Below are 9,634 nucleotides of genomic sequence, written 5' to 3'. Positions count from 1 at the left end.
ATGCACTCCCCATAGCTCTCCAAATAATATAAAGCACTCCTCATGGTCCTCCATACAATATAATGCATCCATGGTCCTCCATACAATATAATTTACCCCCCATGGTCCTCCATACAATATAATGCACTCCTCATGGTCCTCCATACAATATAATTTACCCCCATGGTCCTCCATACAATATAATGCACTCCTCATGGTTCTCCATACAATACAATTTACCCCTCATGGTCCTCCATACAATATTATGCACTCCCCATGGTCCTCCATACAATACAATGTACCCTCCATGGTCTCCCATACAATATAATGCACCCCTATTGGTCCTCCATACAATATAATGCACTCCTCATGGTTCTCCATACAATATAATTCACCCCCATGGCCCTCCATACAGTATAAAGCACTCTCCATGGCCCTCCATACAATATAATCCACTCATCATGGTTCTCCATACAATATAATACATTACCCAATGTCCTCCATACAATATAATGCACTCCCCATAGTCCTCCATACAATATAATGCACTCCTCATGGTTCTCCATACAATATAATTCACCCCCATGGTCCTCCATACAGTATAATGCACTCCCCATGGCCCTCCATACAATATAATGCACTCATCATGGTTCTCCATACAATATAATGCATTCCACATGGTCCCCCATACAATATAATTGCACCCCCCATGGTCCGCCATACAGTATAATGCACTCCTCATGGTTCTCCATACAATATAATCCACCCCATGGTCCTCCATACAGTATAATGCACTTCCAATGGCCCTCTATACAATATAATCCACTCATCATTGTTCTCCATACAATAAAATGCATTACCCATGGTCCTCCATACAATATAACGCACTACCCATGGTTCTCCATACAATATAATGCACCAACATGGACCTCTATAAAATATAATGCACTCCATGGTCTCCCATACAATATAATGTACTCCCCATGGCCCTCCATACAATATAGTGCACTCATCATGGTTCTCCATACAATATAATGCACTCATGGTTCTAAATACAATATAATGCATTCCACATAGTCCTCCATACAATATAATGCACCCCATAGATGGATCTACATATAATATAATGCACTCCCCATGGTCCTCTATACAATATAATGTACCCCCATAGTCCTCCATATAATATAATGCATCTATGGTCCTCCATACAATATAGCATACCCCCATGGTCCTCCATACAACATAATGCACTCCTCATGGTTCTTCATACAATATAATGCGCTCCCCATGGTTCTCCATACAGTATAATGCACTCCCCAAAGCCCTCCATACAATATAATGCACACATCATAGTTCTCCATACAATATACAGTAATACATTCACCATGGTCCTCTATACAATATAATGTACCCCCCATGGTCCTCCATACTGTAATATGGCCACCAGTCACTGAAAAGACCAGTTGGCGCCAGAACCTGCACCTGGGGTATATTCTATGCCTGCAAGGTGGGCTTGCATCCACCATTGCCACAGAAGAGTCCGAGAGGGGACAGATGCCGGGGAAGGCCAGAGTTGTGAGAAAGATCTGGGCCCCGCTGTAGTGGAAGGCTGCGACCAGAGCCAAGCCAGGCCAGAGGGACGCTGTGGCCAATTTATATGCTTGGAGAGAAATACAGGTGGGCTGTTGAGAGCCAGTGAGCTAGATTCGAACGACTCCAGTCAAGGCCTGAGATCCAGACTACGCTGGTCAAGACCCAGAACCAAGACAACGTCAGTCAAGAGTTGAGAACCAGCCCCCCATTTTATCAGATCGAGGAGACGCCTGTCGGCAGTCAAACACCGAAGATACCCAAAGAATATGCAAATAGAGATTCTCACCTCAGCTTGTCATCAGAGGACTGAGTGACCAGGGCAGTGCTGAGCAGGTTGCAAGGAAAAGTATGGGGAGTGATAATCTGACTATGTGTGAAGACAAAAGAAGCTGCTATAAGGTGCAGACAAAATAAGTGTTGTAAAGGCCTTAGGCCTCTCCCAGGTCCCACAAAAAAGGGCTGGAAATAAGAGAAAAAGAGGCCTTGGAGCTGAGACCACAGAACGGAGAGAGAATCTGTCCTGGAGGCTGGAGAGGGATTTTGGATTTTTAAGCACTAGACAGTAAGGAGGACACCTGATCTTAGAAACAACTGGGAGCATTATCAAAAAAGTAAGAAGAAAAAAAGAAAGCTATAGACTATAGGGAATAGACTATAGATTAGACTATAGGGAATATTTAATTATAGCATATTAGAAACTAATTAAAATTGTGGCATTAAATAGATATAGGAAATCTTTGGCTAGGTTTTTGCTACTTCATCTGAGAGTAGCCTGATGTAGGCAAAGAGAAGCTGAATCCAACAATGTATCACTTACTTTACTGGGTGCAGCTGCTCTGACACAATCAGAGCTTTTAGAATTAGCAATAGAGCAGAGCTGAGAAAGCTAACCCCGCCCACACCAGGCTCTGTATATACAAAGTCAATAGACATCTAGGTGCTTATCACAGGAGAGGGCGTTGCCAAACCAGGAGGCTCCTGCTCCTGAGTCACAGCAATGATAAGCTCCTGGTGCTAAAGCAATCATTACAGGCAAACAAATCGCAGCTTGATAAGAGAGACAACCCTGAAATCCGTGCTTTAACCTCTACAGTATGCTGTCTTAAGCTTACATAGCAAAAACCTGCTGACAGATTCCCTTTAATAAATAAAACAGTGGGCAGCTGCAGATTGGTGAATTGTCTAAATATAGTCCAGTACCAAAATCCCTGAGAAAAGTCCTTAATATACCCTGAAAGGGGCTAACTTTCTAGTAAAGTCGGACACACATTTCCACGTTGTGAGATTCTGACATGAGCAGGATCCCACATCTGTCTGCGGCCATTCTTGTTCTGAGATCTCGTTCTTTCCGCCGCTTCTCAGTACTTTATTAATCTGTTATTGATATTACTGTTCAAATTTCAAAAGATCTGCTCTTATCTAACAGCAGATATGAGCTATATTCTGACTATAGTAAAAATAATTGCACAAGAATTTATACTATAGACCCTTTAATTCATAGCTCATAGAGAACCTGTCAGCTGCCCCAGCCCCCCTAAATCACGACCATGTTTTTATTGCACCCTACATCTACTTTCTATCAAACCCCTTTCTGTGTCTTACTACTCGATGATTCAATGTAAATTCAAACTTATAACTCTGCTAGCATTATGCAAATAAGTGGGTGACTAGTCCAGGAGATGTTGATTTCCCTGGGCAAATCCTCCATATCCTCGCATTATCACCCCCTGTGAGTATCAGTGACATGATTTTCAAGAGCAACGTCACCACTTGCCCCTTGCAAAATGAACAACATTATGCCTTCCTTGAAGTGCACAATATGTACGCTCCTGGGCTTCATTGGTGCACTGCGCATGCCAGGAGAATACATAGAGCCAGTGGTGACGGCGCACTTGCAAATCATGTCACTCAAATCCAAAAGGGCACAATAACATTCTGAGAGGGAGGATTAGTCAACTCTCTCACAACTAGTCATCCATTAATTTGCATAATCACCAATCATTAAGCCACAAAAAAGGGCTTAATGGAGTGTAGGCACCGGGTGCAATGAAGACATGGTGGCCCTTTAGAAGATTTGGGCAGCTGATAGGTTCCCTTATAAATGCCTCTTATTTGTATTAATTTGCACTTTGCTTGAAGTCAAAATACTGCATTACACAACATGCTATTACTAAAAAAATAATCTAAACCCTGAGTAATAGCTAGAAAAGAACAGATCTATGTAACCAGACACACGGGAAGGTTAAACATGTGGTTTCTAAGATATTTTACAACACAAAAATTGAAGAATACAGTAAAGGAAGTGGGGAGACAGCGATGGTCTTTAGGTCAGATATTCACAGGTTTCTTATTACCATGTCACGCTTACAGATATTTCATTGTTTCTGTTATGTGGTTTAGATGGAAATACATCTAATATAGAATACATATATTACACCTCTGCATTTAGTGAGACTCCCATTGTAATTGCTGCAGGCAGAAGGCATTGTATGATTGTTGCTATATCATTATTGGAGGAGGAATTTGGTGCATAAAGGGTTGCTTCCCAAATCGTAAGTTGTCTCTTATCCATACTTACTGAATACTGGACCCACAGCGATCCGGACAATGCGACTCTTGGTTGCTGGAACCTGAGACTGGGTCTACAGCTATGCTTTCAACGGACCGGAGGTGCACATGCTTGGCTTCTACTCCACTTCATCTATGGGAGCAGGGACGTATATAGAAATCATGGCGCCCCGTAGCAGAAGTTATTTTCCAGCCTTAACATAGAAATTTTCCTTCTGCTCAAGTCTTAGATTCCTCTTTCATTGTCGCCATAAAGTATGATGCCCGCAAAAGTGCACCGCAAGCACAGTATGATACCCCCATGGTGAATTCCTCCACATTAGCCTCCACATGCACAGTGTAATGACCCTACTGTACCCCAGCTCAACTCCCAAGGCATAGTATGGTGACCTCAACACAGTATGATCCCCCAACTGTGACACCCACACAGCCCTCCATGCAGTATAATGGCCGACATACAGAATAATGGCCCCACACCTCTCAACACTGTATAATGGCCCACACTAGCCCTCAAAACAGTATGATGGCCAGCCCACACCCCTCTACACAGTATAATGAACCCTGCACAATAATTGCTTGCATAGAGTATAATGCCCCCCACATAGCCCTTCAAATCTTATAATAGTCCAACATAACCTGCCGTATAGTACAATGGGCCCCATATACTACTCCATATAGAATAATGCCCTCCCCATCGTCCTCCATTCAAATAATGCACCTCCATGGGCCTCCATATAATATAATGCTCTCCTCATGGTCATTTATACAATATAATGCTCTTCTCTTGGTCCTCCATACAATATAATGCACCCCCATAGTCCTATATACAATATAATGCAGTTCTCATATTTCTCCATACAATGTAATGCAATGCCCTTGGTCATCCATACAATATAATGCACTGCCCATGGTCATCCATACAATATAACGCACTACCCATGGTCATCCATACAATATAATTTACCCCTTATTTTCCTCCATACAATATAATGCACTCCCCATGGTCCCCCATACAATACAATGCACTTGCCATGGTTGCCTTATAATATAATTCACTCCCCATGGTCCTCCAGACAATATAATGCACCCCCTATTATTATTAATGAATTTCCCATGGTCCTCTCTGCAATATAATGCACTCCCAATTTCCCTCCATACAATATAATGCACCCCCCCATGGTCCCCCATGAGGCTTCTACTTGGCTCATATGATATATGATACACTTGTTACATCTATATACTCCTTAGATAATTGTAGATATGTTGGTCCACTTTCTTCGGTGATTTTTTCTGTTCCAGGATACTTCACTACCATGCGGCATTGCATTATATATAACGTATACAGATTGAACACATTATTTTGTATGTTATACTGTTCATTTGTTTATTGTTTATTATTTTAGACTTCCTTGAAAAAGGCATGAAATCCCGAAACGTTGGAGATTGTCTGTTATAATATGACCGGTAGTGAATAAATCCATTTGAAACATAGAAATATTGTGATTTCTGAGTGCCAGTGGTTCTTTATATATTTGCATTGAAGTTTTTTCCCTCTGAGCACCACCTTATTGTACAAGAGTGCGCCCCCCTTTTGTTTTCGTTAGATATTTTTTGGAGAGGGCAGCACCGCAGGATTTTGTATTATGGCATTCAACGCTTTTTCATATGGCCAAGTAGAGTCGGATGAAATTATTTCTCGTGTTAATATTCCCGGTGAATTCTTACACACTGCGGTTGAAGAAATACGCACAAGAGATTGGGAACGTGAACTCAGGAAGAAAACAGCCCTAGAATTACATTATGTGACTTTGGCAGAGTACCATAAGGTTAAGCGCATACCACGAGGATTACGTGTATCTTTATGTCCGACTCTATTTTCTGACAAACCAGATTTTTGTTTAAAATTTGAGGGGATTCTTAATAAATGCTCTATGGATATTATGATTTTAACTATAGAATATCTCCAAAAGGAGATTTCTGAGGTAGAAAAACAAATAGAGGTCACCCATCAACAACTGAGAGATACATTATCCACTGAGAAGTTCGATGGTATGAAACAAAAAATTGAGAAAACTATTGATGAATTCAGGAATCAATTACAAGATAAAAAACGCATAAAGTTCCTACGGGACACGGAAGACTATCATCGCAAAACTGTATATAGATGGAGAGATAACAATTTTCAGAGAGATCGCCGTCAATTTAGACGTGGATATTCAACTGCCTCCTCTAGCTCTGATAATGACTCTAATCCTCGTGACACCTTTCCTTTTTTAGAGCAAAGGCGAGGTCGGTCCAACAAAGGCCGACGAGGAGGGGCTCCGGAACCAGTCGACATCAGTTCCAGAGTCAGAACTCGTTCTCAGGTAGGGACCAATTGGTCTATAACATTTCCTCATATAACCTCTCACCATCTGAACTAACCGTTTTACAGAAGGGACTTTCTTTTTGTCCTACTCCTTCGTTCAATGAATTTCAACTTAATCAGGAACTTCAACGTTTCTTTAGAAATTTAAGACTGAAAGTACACTTCTCTACAGCTGATTCAATGAGTAATAGTTTGAACTTGTCTCCAGATTCTATACGAAGTATATTCAGCCTTAGAAGTTTGAATTTATCGATACCAAGCCGTTATAATCCTCCTAAATTGCATCACCCAGTGGAGACATACATTTATTTGGTAACACAGGACATGCAAAATAGATGTTCCCAAATTAATCAGGGTCTTCTGTCCGTTAGAAGGAATTGCACCCCCCTTGAGAAGAGAGCCTTGGATAGTCTGAAGAACAACAAGTCGATTACGATTAAACCTGCAGACAAGGGGGGTGCGATTGTCGTTATGGATAGCTCTTATTATACATCTATTGTGTATCAACATCTAAATGACAAGGACACTTACTTACCTGTGGACAGAGACCCGACTCCAGAGATCTCTTTGAAGATCCAACAGCTGATTAAGCTATATAAGGATCAGAATGTCATTGATTCTAAACTTGGTGAATTTATGCTTAATATGTATCCGGTAATTCCGGTATTTTATGTGTTACCGAAAATTCACAAACATCCAACACGTCCCCCTGGGCGACCTATCGTAGCGTCCACGAATTCTTTACTTTCGCCAATAGCTAGAACTATTGAAAAAATTTTGACTCCTTTACTTATTCATATCACCTCTTACATTAGGGATACTTCTGACTTCTTGATGGGTATAAGGTCAATGGGTACCATACCTAGAGGATGTTTTCTCGTCACCATGGATGTGAATAACTTGTACACCAGTATCGATCACACTAAGGGCCTCAACGCGGTTCACTGGTTTCTTAATACATACACTGACTTCTCTGGTATACAAAAGGAATTTTGCCTGACGATGTTAGATTTGGTTCTATCTAAGAATTTCTTTATGTTCGCTGATCAGTTTTTTATTCAGAAAGTCGGGACCGCGATGGGGTCTAACGTTGCGCCTCCATATGCAAATATTTTTGTGGCGTGGTTTGAGGAGAATTTTGTCTATACACATCATTTATATATTCAACATGCAGTTTGTTGGAGGAGATTTATAGATGATGTCTTCCTGATATGGAAGGGTGACGAATTATCCCTGACACAATTTTTTTCAGACATGAATTCCATGGTACCTGATCTGACATTTACCATGGTTAAAGACCATCACAAAGTGAGTTTTTTGGATACATTGGTGATAATGAAAGAGGATGGGACACTAGACATTGACTTATACATAAAATCTACAGATAGAAATAGCTTATTGGACTTCTCTAGTTGTCATCCAGTTCATGTTAAGCGATCTTTACCTAGATCACAAATGGAACGTATTAAGCGCATTGTGACTAGACCTGATGTGAAGGAACAGCGCATCTATGAAATGCAAACAAAATTTAGAGACCGGGGTTATCCACTTACAATTCTTGACAGAGCCACTGAACAACGTGACATTCGTCCTCAGAGGACGAAAAGAGTAGCTTTTGTAACTACTTACCATCCATACACTAATTACCTTAAAAAACCTATTTTAGAACACTGGTCGTTATTAGGCAAAGCCTATCCTACTATCCCAGAATTCACGACACCGCCCTTGTTATGTTATAAGAGACCACAAAATATTAGGAATATCTTAGTGAAAGCGGATGTTGGTTCAGTAAAAAGAGATTTAAGACAAGCTACATTCACTACACAAAGAAAGGGTACATTCCCATGTTTACATTGCTCGCAGTGCTCTAATGTCACTAAGGGAGAAACCTTTTCACATCCACGGTCAGGCAAACTGTTTCCTATTAAAGGTTTCTTCACATGCGATTCTACTTATGTCGTTTATTTAGTTAAATGTCCTTGCGGTCTCGGATATGTTGGGGAGACTACTCAACATATCCGAGACCGCATTTCTCAAAACAAGTCTACCATTCGGTGTGGACGTACATTGTTACCGGTTCCCGCACATTTTATATCAGCGGGTCACTCAATATCTCAACTGAGATTTCAGGTTTTGGAAAGTATTCCTCCACTAAGACGGGGTGGGAATAGAGTCTGAAAATTAAAAGAAAGGGAATCCTTTTGGATTTTCACACTTCAAACACTTTATCCCCATGGTATGAATAGGGAGTATGAGGTGCTCCCTTATTAACAAAGAGTTGTGATAATAGACATATTTTTATGTGATTAACGATGTTATAACTAAATGTTTTTTGATGTCTTTCTAGATGCCAACTTGATTAGAATACTCTTCTACTGGGCCTGCTCTCTTACTAGGGGACACCTCCTTTAATCCGTTTATTGTTGTGAATGCATAATTTTCTATTTTGATGGATTTGTTTAATGATAGAGATGACTCATATTGATTATAAATGATATTCTTATTTTTTCCTTTTCTTTTCCTTTTCTCTCCCTGCCTCTATGTAGTTTATTCCTTCTTCCATATTTATCTGGCACGGGTGATTTCCCTCTTCTCTAACCTACAGTTAGGGCCAGAAATATTTGGACAGTGACACAATTTTCGCGAGTCGGGCTCTGCATGCCACCACATTGGATTTGAAATGAAACCTCTACAACAGAATTCAAGTGCAGATTGTAACGTTTAATTTGAAGGGTTGAACAAAAATATCTGATAGAAAATGTAGGAATTGTACACATTTCTTTACAAACACTCCACATTTTAGGAGGTCAAAAGTAATTGGACAAATAAACATAACCCAAACAAAATATTTTTATTTTCAATATTTTGTTGCAAATCCTTTGGAGGCAATCACTGCCTTAAGTCTGGAACCCATGGACATCACCAAACGCTGGGTTTCCTCCTTCTTAATGCTTTGCCAGGCCTTTACAGCCGCAGCCTTCAGGTCTTGCTTGTTTGTGGGTCTTTCCGTCTTAAGTCTGGATTTGAGCAAGTGAAATGCATGCTCAATTGGGTTTAGATCTGGAGATTGACTTGGCCATTGCAGAATGTTCCACTTTTTGGCACTCATGAACTCCTGGGTAGCTT

Source organism: Ranitomeya imitator, chromosome 1 (assembly GCF_032444005.1).
Source record: "Ranitomeya imitator isolate aRanImi1 chromosome 1, aRanImi1.pri, whole genome shotgun sequence".
NCBI lineage: Eukaryota > Metazoa > Chordata > Amphibia > Anura > Dendrobatidae > Ranitomeya > Ranitomeya imitator.
The sequence above is the reverse complement of the archived record's forward strand: the minus strand, read 5'-3'. Positions refer to the sequence as shown.